The sequence below is a fragment of the Scatophagus argus genome, chromosome 20 (genome assembly GCF_020382885.2).
Source record: "Scatophagus argus isolate fScaArg1 chromosome 20, fScaArg1.pri, whole genome shotgun sequence".
Classification (NCBI taxonomy): Eukaryota; Metazoa; Chordata; class Actinopteri; family Scatophagidae; genus Scatophagus; species Scatophagus argus.
This window is the reverse complement of record NC_058512.1, coordinates 13,282,655-13,302,264: the sequence shown is the minus strand read 5'-3', so window position 1 is coordinate 13,302,264 and position 19,610 is coordinate 13,282,655. Positions and strand designations below refer to the sequence as shown.

Sequence of the window (19,610 nt, the reverse complement as noted above, 5' to 3'; positions counted from 1 at the left end):
AAAGATGTATTTAATCTGAAGATATTAGACTCAGGTTATTTTTACTTACCATCACTCGGTATTAAAAAGCACAGTTACAGTTATTGTGCTGTCAGGAGGTAGTTACGCTTATTGGAGGGGATCTTGGGAAAGCAGGAAGCATCTGAGATTAAAGGGGCTGTTTAATCAAGGAGTGCACAAACACGCACACTAAAAACACAGAATATGTACAAAAACACACTGCGCAATTACACTTTTAGATTTTACACACATTGTACAAATAGGATATGCATACACATACACACATGCACACACACAGACTTGTGCAAATACATGTAAGGCTTCTGGGAGCTTATGAACATAGTCCTTCAGTAAAGTCCCCCATTACACAAATGAGCAGGATAAGATGCTTAGACATTATTTACACACGGGGCAAGGGGGGATTAGGATCGACTCCTGACAATCTCCCTTCCTTTTGTTTCATTTCGTTTTACCTCATCTCCTGTCATTTTTCTAGGTTTTCTTCACTATTCTGTCCTCCCTTTCACTTATTTTCTATAAATCTGAACTCAAAAATGATGGACCTGTCAAACTTGCTGACAACCATCCACAAAATCTGTATTCTCTACTATTTTTACACATTGACCTCATCTCTTAATTAATCCCTTACTTGTGTTTTATTTATTTATATTTTTACACATAACTACAGTATTCTGTCAGTACATGATGTCTGCTGAAAAGATTTGAATAGAACAGAACTGAGTGGGGTAAAATACCGCTGGTCAAACAGTACAAACAGTATCACCAAGTGAGTCAGAGAGTAAATCGACCTCTGCTTCTGAGTGCTAACTGGAGCGACCAGTCATCCTGTCACAGGTCCTGATTGGCTCATTTAAATACCGCTCAGGTGTAATTGGCTGGCAAATTAAACTGTCATTATTGGACAGGCAAAGAGGAAAAAAGCACAGGGGAGTGACAGGACAAAATGGCCACCATTTTCCCATGGGAAAACTTGGAAATAAGGGGAGACAGTCATATACACACATGCAGAGACACACGCACACACCTCAAGACCTCATTTTAAAGTACATATGATGCATGAACTCACTCAAACATGCATAAATACATGCAGGTAAGTTGAGTTTCTGCAGAGACAGAAAGTGACAAAGTGCGCATAGGAAGTGTATAAGTGTATTTATAAACTAGAACTGCCATTTTAGGTCTAATTTTCTTAGGTTTTGTCTTGTCTGATTTTTTTCCAGTTCAGCAATCTCTCTTGCGTATTCTGTCCACTCAGTTTTGACATGGCTCAGTAATAAAACTGATGGATGGATGGTGACCAGAGCTTTTGCAGGTGAACCCTGACCTCCCAGAGTGTGAGTTTGTCTGAGTGTGTGTATGTGACTATGGCCCATCTGTGTGGGCCATTGAGAGCCTCCCTCTCTTTGCCCTCTTATTCTGACCCACATCCTCAACGGTCAACACTGAGAGCACTCAGGCCCCGGGGAGCGTGTCTCTCTATCTGTTTGTGTGTGTGTGTTTATGAGTGCTGGTACATGCAGGGGTGAGTTTTAGGAGGACAAACATACACACACAGTTTTTCATGATCTCATCAATGGATTGTGAATACAGTATTAACGATGGCTGGGCGGCCCCTGGCCACTACTTACTGAATCAGATATGTGACATCTGATATGGCTTCAATTTGAAATCCATTTGTAATGCAATATAGCAGTGTACCTCATGTGAAGGTCAGGACCCAAAGTTGGGTCAATGAAAGATCATAATTATTTTAAAGGAAGCGAATGACCTCAAAAGCAGAGTCACTGGCTCTTTTTGTTATGAGTGTTGCTTGGAAATCAGATAAGCAAAATCACTTAGATTAGATGCTGCAGAAGTATTGTTTTCATTAACAATTAATCTGCCAATCATATTTTTAATAATGGTCTGCATGAATGCATCTCGGAGAGAATACAAAGCTATGGTGCATTTTTTAGTTTAGGTCCAGAAAGCGCTATATACATTTTGATGTGCATTAGCCATCCTGATTTGAACTCCAGAACTGCTTTGATTTTTAAAGTTCCAAAGTTAAAATGTAAAAAAAAACCCAAAAAACAAACTTTTGGGAGAATAGTGGTCATTACTCAGCAATGGCTACTGTACATGATCACTTTTGAGGACACGGATAATGTCTTTTTCCAGTTTCACTGAAGAGATGTTCTAGGTCATATACCTGACTGATTGAGCTCTGGGCTAGAGTTTGGTAGCTGAGTTACAATATGCAAACAACACAGCACTGAACCTGTGAGTTTTAGGCAGGAAATTAGAAATGTTTGTGTCCGACTGATGTACAGTAATTATATGGCTTTTCCCTCTACACCTGGCCTTACTAGACAGTAGATACAGTGTCATAGGTTCCAGCGGGGATCAGCGTATGTTTGGGCTCATGCTATCATACTATTAATATGAGGTACTTAATAAGACGTTATAATGGCCAACTGTATTCGCTAATGACATGGTCCAGTGAACCATCTGTCTGGGGAACGAGAGGACAGCCGACATTAGATAGGTTGTCAGAGGTGAAACACACACATGCACACACACTGTGCCATTAAGTGCTATTTAGGATGGAAGGCCATTGCTTGGTGTGTATTTGAGTGTGTGTTTTAGTGCACAAAACTAAAACAAATGGATTCAATCCCTTGACAAACTCTGTGTGTGTATGTGTGTGTCTCAAAGCCCCATGCCCCTGTTGTGACATCATCTATGAATGTCATAATTGAGGGTCTGTAAATTGCCGCTTTTCCCCGCTCAGCGTCGCCCCATGTGTCAATACCGAGGTTCAAGGTGACGGAGCGGATCAATACGCAGAGACAGAAGCCATCCGCTGAATTTACAGCCCAGTAACAAGAGAGCAACGAAATGACGCTGCTGTAGCCTTCAGCAAGCTGCTGGACGAGACTGCAGTGCTGCCGGCGAGCATTTGTCAAAACATGGACACCAGTGATTCTCTGAGGAATTTTGTGTTCTCGTTGTTGTTTTGGGGGATCATTTTGGTTGGGTTTTGCATCGGTCACAGCCGTGCGCTGTTTTGTTAGTAGCTGTGAAAGAGTTTTCATTTGATGAATATAGTAGGCTTCATAGAAGACATTCTGAGTTGTCAGAGAGGGAACAGCAGAGGGAACAGAGAGGGAACAAAAGTTCTGATCCATTTCCCATTGATGTCCCAGTGAGTCTTGTGATTAGGCAAGCATAATAGTAAGCCATGATAGACCTAAAAGAGCAAAAGATGGTAAGAATTATTACACCCTATTACACCTGTTCTTCAGTGACTGAAAGTAATGACAGACATGGGTGGATTTCAGAACGGTTCTATAAGGCACAGGCCCAGGGGCAGCCGTGAAGCCAGAGGCTCCGTTTGAAGCAACTTATTAGCATTTTTTTGTTGGAATATCTTTGCTTGGCACCCCAGTAATGTTTTGCATTTCATTTGTTTATGCCTCTGAACTTTAATACTGCACACATTATACTCTGTATACTGTAGTATTTTTGTTTCATTTGCTGAAGAAGACAAACGCACACAGTTGGTGAACAATGAAACAAAACTAAAACTAAAAAAGCCCTTTTTGCATGTCTCTGGTCTGGTATACAGCGCTTGTGCATGAATTCACATGCATGCGTGGGTGTGTGCGCACATGTGTGAGTGAGTATGTATGCATTTATGATTTCATCACAGCAGCTACAGTGTCCAGCAGGCATGGATATCACAATGATAGTAGGTGAGCTGTGAAGGTGACAATGCCCGCCGTGTGTGTGTGTGTGCGTGTGTGTGTGTTCCAGGTGATGGATTAGCTTCATTTCCAGTGTAAGCCTTCTGTTGTGAGTGAGTGAGAGTATGTATGTTTGAACCCAAGCAGCAGGAGGGAGTGTGTCTGTGATATGTGTGTCTGCTGGACCATGTGAGTATGTGTTTCTGTCACATTGTGTCTATTTATATGTGTCTTTACCTGCATGTGTGCGTCTCAGTGAGTGTGTGTATATCTGTGTGACAGTGGCTGAATGATGGGTCCAGTATAGCGTGTAGTATAGTGGAGAGATGCTGGGGGCAACAGCGAGGTGTGTGTACAATCAAACGTGTGTTGACAGGCGCAATGGACATCACACAGGTTATGATGACCTCAGCCTGCTGCAGGTGACACCCCACCACCACCACAAAACACACACACACACACACACACACACACACACACACAGAAACTGAATCACTGTTAGTCTTTCAATTAGGTTTAACTTGTTATAGAAAAAGGCAATTGAAAAATATTCCACCCCTAATATGCTTGGCAATAAAACTGGCCAAAAGACAATCAGGGAGGTTGTTAACTTAATTTAGTTTTAAAAACTTTTTTCCCCACATCCACAAACATGCCAGCAGGAAGACAGCAAGAAATCATCTGAGAAAGTCTCTGATGCATTTGGGTAAAACTTAACTGTAGCTTTTTCTCTTCTCCTCTACAGAGAGACAACATGAGAGTCTACAGATTCTTTATGAAGTCTGAAATTATTTGCCCTTTCAGTATGGAAAAATTAAAACCTTAAGAGTCGTGGGTAGGTGAAGAGTGGTGATGCCTTTAAAGAGCGCACAGAATTCACACTCTTTATGACAGTGTACAGTACAAACATTTCACAAAATATAGAAAGCCATGTGTCCAGATCAGCAAAACATTCACTTTCAAGTGAATATATCTGGCATATACTACACATCAGTCTCTTATCAGAGTAACAGATGAACAAAATGAATAAAACTTGATTTAGAAAAGTGAACTTGGAGCAGAGTGCAAGTTTGACTGTGTGTCCATTTGTGTGTCTGTGTGTGTCTGTCAGCTGTTGCTTGATGTGTGCTCCATCTGTGTGTGCAGACCTGCTCTGTGTGTGTTTGTGTGTGTCTTTTAGTCCCCTGTGAGCCCAAAACAAGGTAAACGTATAATAATAACATCTTCAGAATGTATCTCCCCATCTTTCTCCCTTGAGCAAAACAACACACAGCACACACGCCTCCTCCACACCTCCTCCCTGCCTCCTCCCCCCCAGCGGTGCGAGGAGCGTCCGGGTGTGAAATGTAAAAGGGAGAACGCTGTCGTTCAAACTGTCCCAACCACCAGTGTCACCCCCCCCCCCCCCCGACTCTCTTCCTCCCTCTTTCAAGCCTTTCTACCAGCGACTCTTCCTCATGTTTGTTTCTTACTCTTTTTCACTGTCACCATCTTTCTTTCCCTCTCTCATTCTTCTCTCACTCGTTCCCTCTCAGGTGGGCTGGCTGCTGCAGGTTGCAGGTGCGCAGAACCCCTCAGCCAATGAAAAATGAGTGCCGTCGCGCGCCGTGACTTTGATGAACCTCGCTATACGTCGGCCTATCACTCTTCTCCATTTGGCTTCCCCTGGAAAAACCATCCAGCGTCACACACAGAGAGAGCACACATACGCACACACACAAGTGGCAAACGCTCTGGACCAAATATTTGTCTTGTTGAAGGAAGAGGCTGCGCTCGGGTAAATACGCGGTCAAGAGGGCTTTTTGGTCTGTGGGTGCATGTGTGTGTAGTCACATGAAACCCAGGATGTGGAGTGTTTTTGAGATTATTTTTAGACACATCTGTTACAGTGATTTGACTTTGAAGATGTGCGGAAAAGTTGACTGAAGGTAAATAAAGTGATCTTCAACAATATGCAAACACTTGACACAGGAAGACAAAGACTCTCCAGAGGTCACTGTGTAAGTGTGTGTGTCTGGTATCTGCGATGTGAGCAGCTATGAGAGTCGGGGGCTAAAACGGGGGCTAATCCCTCCCAGTTGGTCCCTAATCCGGTTCTAATCCCTTTAAAACTCTCTATCAGCCTCTCGGGACTTCAGCAGGGTAAAATCTTGTCAAGTCACACACCAAAAGCACACACACACACACACACACACACACACACACACACAATGGCCCTGTATGGTGGGTTACGTGTCACTGTCAACCCTTGTAAATGTAATGGGCTTCTATCCACTTCTTAAATGTGATTATGTCCACATTTCTCTTCAGCAGAATAGTACCTTCATTATTTCTCTGTCTATTTACTCACTCACTCACTCAACATTGTAGATGTGTACATTTACTGATTTTGTTGTTCAGAGTGACTTAAAAGTAATGGTGTTTAGTTTCATGGGCATTTTTGACTGGACAGGACAGCTGCCTTTCGATGAATAAAATAGCCGAATAACTGAATACAGCATTCACAGTACAAACAATTACAATACAGTTATTACAACACAGTACTTGCATATTAATGGTGTTGGCAATTGAAATAAACTGAATAATGGCAGGAGGAGGTATTTACATGTGCCTGGATTTTTTCTCCCTTACTGGTCAGCAGCAGGGTCCAAGGTGATCCTCACCACTGTTTTGGTGGTTTTGCAGCATCCTGTTCTATAACTGGGCTTTATCCTCACATGAGAACCCAGTTCATAGTTCAAACAGTGTTATTAAAATCTGTTCTGTGTTGGAGATTTGTCTTGATGAAAAAAATAAAATAAATTATTTTATTATTATTCCATTATATATAATAACATTTAAATCGTCATAAATTTGTAGCGAGTTTAATGCATACTATAGCAGCGTTAGTACTGTTACTATTCAAACACAGTCAAATATAATTTAAGAACCTGATTTAGTCCATTCTAGGCATATGAAATGATTTTAATAAACGCATACTGGCCAATAAGAAAACAGTTCTAGTCTGTGGCTCTGGCATGCTTTAATTTTCTGTAAAACATACCACCACACACCAAAAGGTCTGTAAAAGACAAAGAAGAAGTACCCAATTTCATTATACAAACATACACAGACACACTCTCACTATAATCCTGTGCCTCCCCCCACTTCCTAAACAGACAAACACATTACACAAATGAAAAACAAGTGGGAGAGTGGAGGCGAGGCAGAGAGGGGGAGGAAGAGGGGGGAGTGTGTGTGTGTGTGAGATTTTATTTAAGTGTTCTTGTAAGCCATCTAAGATATTAATGTTGCAAAGCTACTTATCAATATTTAAGAACATAAAAGGAGTGTGAGGGCGGTGGTGGAGTGTTGTGTGCGGGGAGGGCAAACCAGGAGGGACCTGCACTCTCGAGGTGTGTGCGTCTGGGTGTGTGCATGTGTGCGTTTGCCAGGACCGCAGAACAACAATAAGAGACGAGATGAGGTCTCTCTGACAGTTAGAGAAGAGGAATTGCTCGGTCTCTGTCCCACTAAAAGCTTTAACACGCCCGCAAACATGTGCATACACAAACAAACACGCACACAGAAAGTGAGTGCTGTTAAGTGATGGTCAGGATGGTAAATACAACTGTTAATGCTCCGTAACCACAACATATTTATTTTATGTTGTGGTTAAAATGTACTGATTTATGTTAATGTTTAAGCATGTATTAATGTATTTACGTATGTATGCATGTCCTGTATGTGTATATGCTCCTGAGTCTGTTTGCAATGTTTGTATCCACATGTATCCTATCTGTTCTATGTATGTGTGTATCCGTTTTGTTTTTTTTTTCCAAAATTTCTTTCAGTCGTATCGAATTGTAGCCACGTTTCAACCTATATTAACGGCTCGGTTTGCTTCATTTCATTGTCCAATTCAAAAAGTAAACAAATGAAAAAATAAAATTTCAAACATTAGAATAACACAAAATCACCTACACCACAGAAAGCTCACAAGAAAATTCTCAAAATTGACTTTCCTTATGTTTCCCAAATGTTTTACATTTTAAGTCAAAGAGAAATGACAAATACTTTTTCAAGCGCCAAGTTGTTGTGTTAACTGTTCTGTTATGTATCTGAAAGCAATACGTTTTGAGTATTTTTGTATCAAATCTCTGTAAAATATTAAAATATGTTTGGTGTTAGCTTTATTACATCTGTTAGAGTGGGACAACTAACACCTTTATCTCTTTTTTCTAGAGATACCTGTGTGCCCACAGGGAAAAAGAAAATGTGAGTATGAACAATATTTGGGTTTTTAGAGACTAAATTAGTTTTAGAGGTTAAATTACTTTTTTGGCATTTCTTCTTGAAACGGACAAGAAAAACCATTTAACAAAATCAACAAAATATTGTTATGATGGACATGTCTTTAAATAAAAAGCTCCTCCCTTTGTTTGCATTCTTACCTCTTTGCTGTGTTCTCCCACCCTGCTATCTCTCCATCCACACTTCCATCTTCTCTGGGCTTCAGTCCCTCCCTGAACATTAGAAACCATCAGGGAGGGTGACGAGAGGTCTGCTCGCAGGAAGTGGCTAAAGTACCGCAACCTCTCTGGAGGGGAAGAGAGGAAGAGAGAGTTACACAACATGGTAAAAAAAACATTTTCAATTTTCCTCTCATCAAATGAAAAAATAAACCAACATAAAGCTCCTTTGTCTAAAAAACTTGAAGTCTGCATCCAGTGTGTCTATGTTTATATGTGTTAGTATACAGGAGACAAAGACATTAAGGGGTGAGCAGCGCACCGCAGGTGTTTGCCACCTCTGCAGCTCGAATACATTAAAGTCACACACACACACACACACACACACACACACAGTGACCTCTGGACAGTGTTCTGTCTTCCTGTGTCTTCCTGTGTCATTTCTAGTGTTACACATCCAAAACACTTTCTGAACACAAACCACTAAATGATGGCTGCAGGGTGGAAGAGGTGTGTGTGTTAGGGAGAGAGAGAGAGAGAGAGAGAGAGAGAGAGAGAGAGAGAGAGAGAGAGAGAGAGAGAGGGAAAACAGAAAAAGAAGGAGAACAATTTTGTGGACGTGTGAATGAGAGGAACTGTGTGTGTGTGTGTGTGTCTGTGTGTGTGTGTTATGACCCTAGGCTGGGTGAGATGGATGGATGTTCTGACCTCCCTACAGGGGTACAGGCACGCTTATTTACACAAAGCACCCTTAGGTGTGTAGTGTGTGTATGTGTGTGTGCGGGTTTATGATATAAGCCTCTAAACTTAGCTATAGAGACAGCAACATCCATAAATATAAAAGTACTGAAGATGTCTTTTTTAATCACTCTCTAATCACTTTAAAACCTCTCTCCTTCATTCAGGGCAAATGTACCAAACAAAAACGTGCAAAATGTTTCAAAACCTGCCAAATCTAATATCGATATCTGATGGGATTTTCTGACATTCTAGACAACGATGAGAGCTCATTTATCTCAAGTTAATGCTGTAGATAGGGATAATCATGTTCGTACAAAGAGAAGCTCAGCCAATAACCCTTCTTCACAAGACCCTTTCCTGTTTCAACATGGAAATCCCCTCATGCAAACTAAACAGATTTCCAGTTTGTTGTGGAAGAACTTGACTGGCCTCATCTCGACCCAGTAATAATCTGAACACCGGCTGACAGCCAGGCTTCTGACTGACATCTCACTGATGCCTCACGGCTGCACTGAGAGTAAATCCCTGCAGTCACGATCCAAAATCGTGCCCACGGTTTTGGAATAAGATAAGAAATAAGATAAGTGGGGAAATTCACTTGTCGTGGCAGCTCACAAGAACAGAAAAAGAGTGCAAAAAGCAAAAGGTGTGCATAAACAGCTACAAAAAATATAGAGCTAATAAATTAACAATTTACAAGTACAGTAAACACAGTACAATATACAGCTATATACAAGTCCTCATAAGGGAGGAAAAGAGGACTAGACCGTTGAATATATATAGTGTAACAGCAGATGAGCAGATGAAGATGAAGGACCTGCGGTAGCGCTCTTTCCTACGCTGAGGGTGTAGCAGTCTGTCACTGAAGGAGCTGCTCAGAGCCTCCACTGTCTGATGCAGAGGGTGAGAGGTATTGTCCATGATGGATGTCAGTTTGGCAAATATCCTCCTCTCACCCACCTCCTCCATGGGGTCCAGTGGGCAGCCCTGGACAGAACTGGCCCTCCTGGCCAGCTTGTTTAGTCTCTTTCTGTCCCGGTCCCCAACAGACCACAGCGTAGTGAATAGCAGAGCGTCATAAAAGGTTCCTAGAAGGGGCCTGCACACTCCAAAGGACCTCAGTCTCCTCAGAAGGTGGAGGCGACTTTGGCCCTCTTGTACAGGGCATTGGTGTTATGTGGCTGATCCAGTTTATGGTTGAGGTAGACACCCAGATACTTAAAACTGCCCACCATCTCAATGTCCGAGCCCTGGATGTTCACCGTGTACGTGGTAATGTCCTTCTCCAGAGGTCAATCACCATCTCCTTCGTCAGAAGTTCTCCTTCCTCCTGAGTCGTCGGAGAACTTCTGGAGGTGACATCTGCTGGTGTTGTAGGTGAAGTCCGAGGTGTAGAGGGTGAAGAGGAAAGGTGAGAGCACTGTTTCCTGGGAGGCCCCTGTCCTGCAGACCACCACCTCAGACACACAGTTACGCAGTTTCACAGACTGTGGCCTGTTGGTGAGGTAGTTGATGATCCAAGCAGCCAAATGTCCGTCCACTCCTGCTCTCTCCAGCTTCCCTCTCAGCAGCACCGGTTGAATTGTACTGAATGCGCTTGAGAAGTCAAAAAACATGATTCTCACAGCGCTTCCAGCACTCTCCAGGTGAGTCAGCGCCTGGTGCAGCAGGTAGATGACAGCGTCATCCACCCCGATGTTTGGCCTGTAGGCAAACTGCAGCATGTCCATCACTGTGCTCACCACAGAACAAAGGTGGCTGAGGATGGGCCTCTCCATGGTCTTCATCAGGTGGGAGGTCAAGGTGACAGGCCTGTAGTGGTATGGCTCCTTGGGGTGTGCAGTCTTAGGAACTTGAATGAGATAGTGGAATAACATGTGTGTGTAATGCTCTGGTGTCAAGGTGCTTTGTTTTCCAACTTTGTTCCCACGTACTTCTGGCTATGCCAATAATGGATATTCTTTACCTTCAACTAAAGCAGACATCTAGGGTTCCATTAGGAATTCTGTGACATGTGAGACCACCTTGGGGAACCTATGAGGAATTTACTGGAAACTCATCATGTGCATGTTACTGGCACACGGACATCCAAAAACTTTTATGCTGACCACTGAACCACAATACATGCACAGTGATAAATAAATAGCTAATCCTCCTCAGGAGTAGCACAGTCCCACACAAGATCTGAAATTGCTCTCAAAGCTGTCCTTTTGAGCAGTTGAGGTTTGCCTCTAAGAAACGTTCAGAGAGTCATTTATTCTAAATGGCAAGTGAATGCAGTACAAAACACAAAAAAATAATCAGCTAGTAGGAAGACTCCACAGCACTTCCACTGCCTGACAAACACAAACACACACACACACACACACACACACACACACACACACACACTCTGATGTCTGTCTGTGATAATCTCTCAGGACAAAGATCATGTTCCATTTTTAAATATTTCAGTATGAGGACTGTTATCATCATTGTTATTACATAATTATTTTTTAGTTTATCTTAAATTTTTAGCACGTTTGTTGGTTTACAGTGTTAAAAATAAAGTAAGGCATCTAATTGCAATCTCATCAATACACCTCAAGTTTAAATAATTTTAAGGCTCTTTCAAGCAGCAAATAAAAACACTATATTTACTTTCTAGAGAGTCTCACAGCATGTGCTCCGGTTTTTCTTTTAAGTAATAAAGACCTACATTTACTAATGACGAGTACTCAAAACGGAGTAAATCGGATGTTTCAAGCTGTAAAATTAAATCTGAATCCCTGATAATGCATTTTACATTACATTTTACATACCTTTGTACAGCAGCTTTTCTCCAAGTTTAGAGAATGTTTGAATAAAAGTTGTTTTTAAACTGTATGTGAGTGAAATCTGTTCTACGGCCACAGACTCACATTGATTTGCCTCTAAAAGGTGAATAAATTGTGTATGTGTTTTATGGAAACAGAAAAATCCATGCCACTGTTTACAATGCTCACTGCTTGTGTAAATCAGAAGGTGATCAATGTGTGTATTGACTCATCCATCGTCTGGGTGTGAGTATATCTTCCGTATATGAGCATTTGCGGCGTTGTGCATGAGCAATGTGGCAGTTTCCATGTTTACATTTTGTTTGTGCGGTAACTTTTCTCTTGTATCATTTTCCCAACTCTTCAGTGTGTGTGCACAGGGCGCCTGCAGGTTTTTTGTTTTTTTTTTTGTCTCCTTGGGTGTTAGTAAACATGTACAAACAGGCATACAGTTGTGTGTTCCCCTGTATATTTGTGTGCATGTGTGTGTGTGTGTGTGTGTGTGTGTGTGTGTGTGTGCGTGCGTGTCTTTTCAGCCCTCCAGCAGGGTAATTTCTGTATTGACAACCTGCTTGTCCCTGTCATACAGAGAACATGAGTAGAAAGGCCATTCTCATTTAGCCTGATAAAGCGCCTGTAGCGTCATAACGACCTCTAGCCATTTATAAATCATACTTTAACATGAGGGAGACGGACCTCTAACCGCTGACTGATTGCAGAATTGATCAAAATTACTCATTCATGAATCACACAACATTTTAAAAGGTGAAATGTTCTGGTGGGAAATAACACGGTGGTTATGGTACGATAAATATTGTAGTAGTTATATTTTGTCTGATCTTTTGCTTCTCGTCGTTATGACTTTATTTCAGTGTATAAGTCTGCAAGTTTTTATTTTACATTCTTTTCTTTTTCTTTCTTCCTTTCTCATTTTTCCTCCAAGTCTGTCTCACTCATTCTTTTATTTCCCCAACCACCTCCCCCTTCTTATTAATCTGCATAGGAACAATCAGCAGCTCATGTTTACTGATTCGCCCAATCAGGTATCAGTTCTCCCATGAGGTTCAAAGTCCCCGACGAGTGTGAACAGATGTGCACGTGTGTGTGTGTGTTGGACAATGGAGGAAAATCCCTGCGAGACTTGAGCAGAACGCGTACAAAGTGATCGATCTTCAGCAATTACCAGCCAATCGAAATGTGATTTATTTCCCAAGGAATCATTTCAATATCAAGAGAGGTGGCAAACGGATGGGTGTGTGTGTGAGCGTGTGTGTGTGCATGTGCACATGTGTGCATGCAAGTGGAGGGAGATCCTTGTCAACCACTTACTTTATCCTGTATCCCTCCCTCCTTCCCTCGCTCAACCTGTCTATCTCTACATTTTCTGCCTTTATCTTCCTCACACTCTGTTGCTACATCCTTCCTCTCCACCCATTACTCCTTGTCTCCTTCCCTAACTTTATTTGTCCTCCTCCTCCTCTCCAAACTTTCCCTTCCTACACACATTATCTGTCCATCCATGCCTACCCCAAACCTCTCTGTTTCATCTGTCCCATCTTTTCCTGATTCACCCCTTTATTCCTCCCTTTTACTCCATTACCCCCTCCCTCCCTCTCTGCTATTCCCTCTATCAAGCGCTCTCCCTCCTACCTCCCTCCCTCCCTCGCTGACTGGTCCCCTGTGAGGCTATCATTCTGAGGCCTTGTCAATACAGCCAGTCAACCAAACAAAAAGACCAACTGACCAATTGAGGTATTTTGACTCTTAATCCCCCTCACCCCTCCGTACCCTCCTCCCTCCCTCCTTTCCACCACCATCTCCTCCCCTCCTCTCTCCTGGTCCCTTTTTTTTGCACTTAATTAAGTCGCCAAGTGGCTGTCAGGAATAATTTTTTGCAGCGGCACGGGGCCGAGGGCCGCGGTGGACTTGACATTTGATAATATTGCGTCTCCACGTTGATTGAAATTGATTTTAGGGGGGAAGGAGGCCCACTGCTCGCCGCCGCCGTGATCGTTTGACAACTCTCAGCCAATCAGCCCCAAGGACAGCCCGTGGACCCCCGCGTCTTTGGCGTGGCAACTCATATTCCTACGAGTGATGGCTGGGCGCCTGCGTGTGTGCGTTTGTGTGTGCGTGAGGGAGTACAAAGGGTCAGACATGGAGCACCGTCGCAGGGTCATGGAACTGGCAGTCACATTTCCCATAAATCAGTTGGGCAGTGCAGAGAGAAAAAGTGTGTAAGTCTGAGCATGTGCACAAGACTGCCCTTTCCCTTATGCATGTGTGTGTGTGTATGCAGCTGTGTTCGAGTGAGCACAAGTAGCACACACACAAATTTTGTTGTGTCTTTACTCAGCAACCTCTTGCCCCCTTCAGCTACGTTTTTACCTCACTAGCTAATAGAGGGTATAATGTTAGATGCAAATGACTGTTTTAATTGTTGCCTTATTAGCGGGGAGTGGGGGTATTAACTAAAGAACATCATGATGAAATGCCACTCAAAAGCAAGTTGCAGTCAGAATCAATCACGGCAATTAATTACAAACAAGAACACCACCATCAGTGTTTCCATAATGTTTACAATTAGACTCTGCAGTGCTCTCGTGTCACTTCTATCCCAGACTGCAGGCCGAGACCTGAAACTAGCAGCGAGGCCTCGTTTTCTGTACGGGTGTCCAACATGTTTACTGCTATCTGTTCATGAGTGGTTGTCCCAGGGCAAAACTTAATTGTTATTTTGTATTTATTTATTTTTAAAGTATTTTGGAGCAACTTGCCTAAGGAGCACACACTGACAAGCAGTGCTTTAAATTACTTGAAATGCTGATTTAATTAGTTTTGACCAATTTTATTCTCCGTATATTGGATGTATTCGGTGGTTTTCAATTATAATTATATCTGGCAGAGTCTTTTTTTACTATTTATCTTACTGACCCTTATTTATTGTTATTCTAACATGCTTTGTAATGAAAAATGCAATATAGATAAGTGGAACAGCATCAAACAGCAGCATCAAGTTATTAAGGTTATTGTTTATTGAACAAAAACTCTGAAAAGTTGGATATATAAAGTTGTAATTTTTGTCAGGTCATTTTGTCATTTAGTATTGTTTAAAATAAGGCTGTTTTCAATAAAACAAGTCTCTTATGATGAACAACAATCAATTGAATTGCAAGCATTCACTGTGATCAACACCAGATAGTCACTGAAGATTTTCAGTCATTCAAGGAGTAGTTAGTACATGTGATATCTGATGTAGAGACAGAAGAAAAACCTGAATAAATGAGTGGTGATACTTGACAAATGCTGAAGCTTTTATACAGGACATGATGATGTGAATCAAATGAACAAAAAGAGAGAAAAAAAGACAGATAAATAAATATCTACAAACTTTCAGAACCCTGTCAGTAACATGTGAATCTCTAGGAATGACCTTTTTTTTTCTTTACCCCAACACCCATCCCTAAACACTGCAGATTTATTTGCGGGTGATTCCCTCGCCAATACCCATTCAGTCTTGTACATCCTCATTTGCTACTGTTTTAATTGGGTTATAGGTGTCACTTGGTGTGTCTCGGTCTGTCTCCGAGAGACGTTCCATATTCCTGATGAGGTTCTGTCTTCTAACCCCTTTTTCCGGCGCTCTAATCGCCTCTCACCGCTCCAGGCAACAGACAAACTGTACCAGATGCACACAGAGGGGAAATTGCTTTTATTTTGGAGGGTGCCTGTCTAAATTAATTGTGATTTTTTTATTCACCAGCGGTTAACTACAATGTTTGCTCTGGTAACATGGCCTAGATTAAGACACAGGCGATAACAGCATGAGAATGAACAGAAGTAGTTTGGCAACTATTTTCTCTGCAGCCCTACTGATTTATACAACTAATGTCAAGACAGGTGAAGCCCTGATTAGCCTATGGTTCACTATGTTCACTGTACTGAAGAAGGGGAAAAGGCTGTCATTTGTTCCTCTTTGTTTGAAAATGTACTTCAACACTTATACCAATATTGGTATCAATGTAGTGGAGATCATAAAACTTGGTATGTAGATAAATTAGAAGCTGCAGAATTCTTACAGTACCTAAATTCTTTTCATTAATACATACTGGGATAAGCTCCAGCCTGATGGTTGGGTAGATTAGGATGTCTTCACAAGAAAAGATTAACTGTTAACAGGTGTAAAATTGCCATGACAAAGACCCATTGTGGCTGTGCAAATAATTACTTGTTTCTAAGAAGCAAAAGAAAAAGTGACATGGTGTTGTTACAGTTCCTCAAAACCTCAGGGTGCATTCAGACCAACATAAGACCTGTGTGAACAACAGTCGGCAACCAGTCTGCCAGTGCAGTGCATCAACACAGCTCCAGAAAAACAATGCAGGGTTGTCAAAGTTGAATCCGGACAACAAGATGCTCTGGTGGCTAATCACCAAAGACATTCAAGCCCAAGGTTGAAAGCAAAAAATCCAAATTTTACACTGGAAATTGCTGTTAGCATTTTATTTTCTGTGTCAGCAATGGTACCTGACCTTAACCAAGTTGTTTCATTCGCTTAAACTTCACCAAACACTAACCATTGGAACACATCAGAAAACACTCACATTCAATGACAACCTAGTTAAAAGGACTTGTTGGAATGGCTGATCTATGGCTTGTTGATTTTGTTATTGTGTTCAATGACCTCAACTTGAAATCGCTGTGAGAAAAGGATGCTGAGAAAGATTTCTTCACTGTGACAGTCCTTTTTCCTCATGTTCACCTTCCTTCCTTCCCTCCTGCGCCCCATCTTCCACTTCCTCCAGCCATCTACACCAACATCCGTCCTTCTCCTCATCTCCGTTACTTTCTCCTCCCTGCAGCCTCTTTCATTCTGCCTTCAACTCTCCCCTTCATCCCCCCTCTCCTCGTCCCTCTCCCCGGCTCAGCCTCCTTGTCCGACAACCCAGCTATTAACCTCTGGCCTCATGTCTCTCCTCCCATCACCACTGCAGTAATTAGGAGGTCAATCCAACCCTCCTCTATCATTTACCCTGACATACACACACAAACACACACACACACAGTTTCTTCACAATTATTTCTCTCTGATAGCACACAATGTGACAGATTCATTGTGTTACCAGTTCAGCCCAAATACAATGACCTCACAGAGTAGTATATGCATGCTCAAAGTCACACACCCACACTTAAAACAGATATGTCAATAATGATTTGAAAAAAAGAAAACAAAACATTGACACTCAACTACAAACTGATTTCTGGCATAAAAGTGAACACACTAAGCAACTTCTTGGGGCTCCCAAGAAGACTTGAAATGTCCCACAAAAGAGGCTGACTTTTAGTTTGAATTAATGCTAAGACTAGATAAAATACACAAATAACAGAAGAAAGGAACAAATCTTATGGTCTTTCTCTTTAGGGCCCTCTAAAGGCTCAGGCTGTCCCTGAGTAAAGCTTATTATTGGTCACCTCTCATGATAGCTGACAACTTGATTGACTGGGCAGACCATTAATGGATATTGTAATAAAGAGCTCATCCATATGATCATACCGATGAGGGTTGCATGGTTTTTCTTTTCACATCACACTCTATCTACTTGGGCTTGAAAACTATACTTTTTTTTTTTTTTAAAAAAACATCAGAACATCAGAGGATGATCTTTGAAAGTGACCATCATGTTTTACCTTCTAATTCTGAGTCATTTAGTAATATAATAATGCAGCGATGATCTACAGCACTTTTGTCCATACTGCCCTTTTAATATTTGTGTCATTAAAAGGTTACATTCGCCAAATTTTAGAATTGTTAAAAATAGATAAATGAATGCGTACACATTCAATATTGTAATTCGATACATAATTCAGTGTGTGTTATCAGCTAATGACACGTTGTAGAGTATGTTCATCTCCATACCACAAATACACACACACACACACACATACACACTAACAGCAGGGTTGACAGGACTGGGCAATGAGCTGTCAGAACAGTCTCTCTGCATCACACAGGTCATTGGCTGATCCCTGTCTGTCTCTTTCTGCACCTTTCTCTCTGTCTCTCTCTCTCCCACTCACCTCCCCCCTCCCTCCCTCCTCTGTGTCTCATTAACACAATATACAATTAAAGTGTGTGTATCAGTGTCAGACCCCTGCTATTAGCACCTCAGCCTAAATGGCATTTGGCAGGGAGCTGACTTGCAGCTTCCTCCTCCCAGTCAAACAATTAAAGGCCTCACAGAAGACAGCAGTAAATATACAGTAGTGTTGCAGTATAAGTAGGTGGACTGACACTGACCAGCCCCTGTGACTTCTGTTGGTATATGATGAGTTAAATAGCTGATTGTTTGGAATTTCAATGTCTCAATCTCTTTCAAGATTTACATGTTTTTATAAGAAATATTCTACAATTAAGAAATGAAGATTATTGTCATTATTGTCCTCAGGCTGGTTGGGTTGCACAAACAAAATATTTACAGCAGCCAAGTCAAGTCAAACTGAACTTGCCAGCTGCTACATTTTTCAAATTTTGCTATTTTTGATTCAGAGCTAAAAAACGTATGAGTTTATCAACTGATTTATTTTATTGATAAGCTTGCTCACTACAACAGCGCTCATATAGCAGCACGGTTTGAGAAGAAAAAATCATTTCAAAAATCTTGTGACTGTTACACACATCTTCACATCCCCTTTTTATGCACATACACACACACACACACAACACCTACTCCCACACTGCAGCAGTAAATATCTGAAATCTAAATCCTCTTCACAGCATTGCCTAATTACTCCCAACAACATGGTAGCTGATTAACTTGTAATTGCTGCTCTGAACGCAGCCTGTCCCTCTCTCCTCGTTAAGGTTATTACTGACTATAATTACCGCTAATGTGCAAAGATGAACACACACGCACACACACATAACCTCACATGTATACAGACATGCAGGTGGAAGGCTCATGCGCAAGCACCTTAACACACACACACCTCGACAGGAGGATACTTATGTTCTCGGAAACTGTGACTGATGCACAAAGCAATAACAGTGAAAATTTAGTCAACCAAATTCATTTTCCGTATGTTGCCTCATTTAAACAATGTGATGCACAGCATCCAAAATCCTGTAATGGTCTTTATATGTCACTTCATGTCTTGCTGGTGTCCTTAAAACCTCATCACGTAGCACAAATCTGACACTGTTGTCCCTTGAGCCTGTGAGTAAGGCCTGTCACTTGGATGTTTTCCTCTCGCTCTTTCTAATTCTGGAACTGCATTACTTTTAACTTAATTTTCAGTTCATTGTGATGATGAGAACATACAAACTGAAGCCTTTTCTCATGTTGAACAAACATTAAAAGGCCTGGTTGAATAGCCATAAACTTTAAAATGAGAAAACTTAATATAACATTAAAAAAACATGTTTTGCAAGTGTGTATGGCATCAAAAACTCACATTCCTGGTTTTCATATAATCATCCAAAAGCAATCTCCAGTACACCAACGATTATAAAAATGTATTTTCTGTGTTTTTTTGAGGGGGTGTTTTAAGTATATCCTGTCATCACGGAGATCATATCCCAAATTGTTTTGATATCCTGCAGGAAATCAGATAAGTGGCAACATATGTTCTGCATTTCCATAAAAGCTACATTTGTAGAATTAAATATCTGCTTGTAAAACCCAAACAGTGAATTTAGAAACGCTCATCTGCTTATGAAATTCCTCACTGTTGTGGACTGCAGAAAGAAAAAGAAAAAAAAAACAACTAACAATCTTAGACAGGATATGTAAGCATGAGTTATTTTTACCACTGGAAACCATTTTATTAAATCTAACTCAAGCATTTGATTGCAATTATTAAAATAATTGGAGACA

General features: G+C 41.4%; 1 long non-coding RNA gene across 3 annotated transcripts in view; it reads right to left on the bottom strand.

The window, feature by feature from the left end:
• LOC124052051 overlaps positions 1-19,610 on the bottom strand; it is an 81,191-nt gene that overhangs the window by 13,185 nt on the left and 48,396 nt on the right. For 2 of the 3 annotated variants that reach the window (XR_006841919.1, XR_006841920.1), the window contains exon 2: positions 8,183-8,328. This is a non-coding gene — a long non-coding RNA (uncharacterized LOC124052051). Of the gene's footprint in view, positions 1-5,189; positions 5,415-8,182; positions 8,329-19,610 lie in introns of those variants that run through there. The other variant, XR_006841921.1, reaches the window with a different exon arrangement.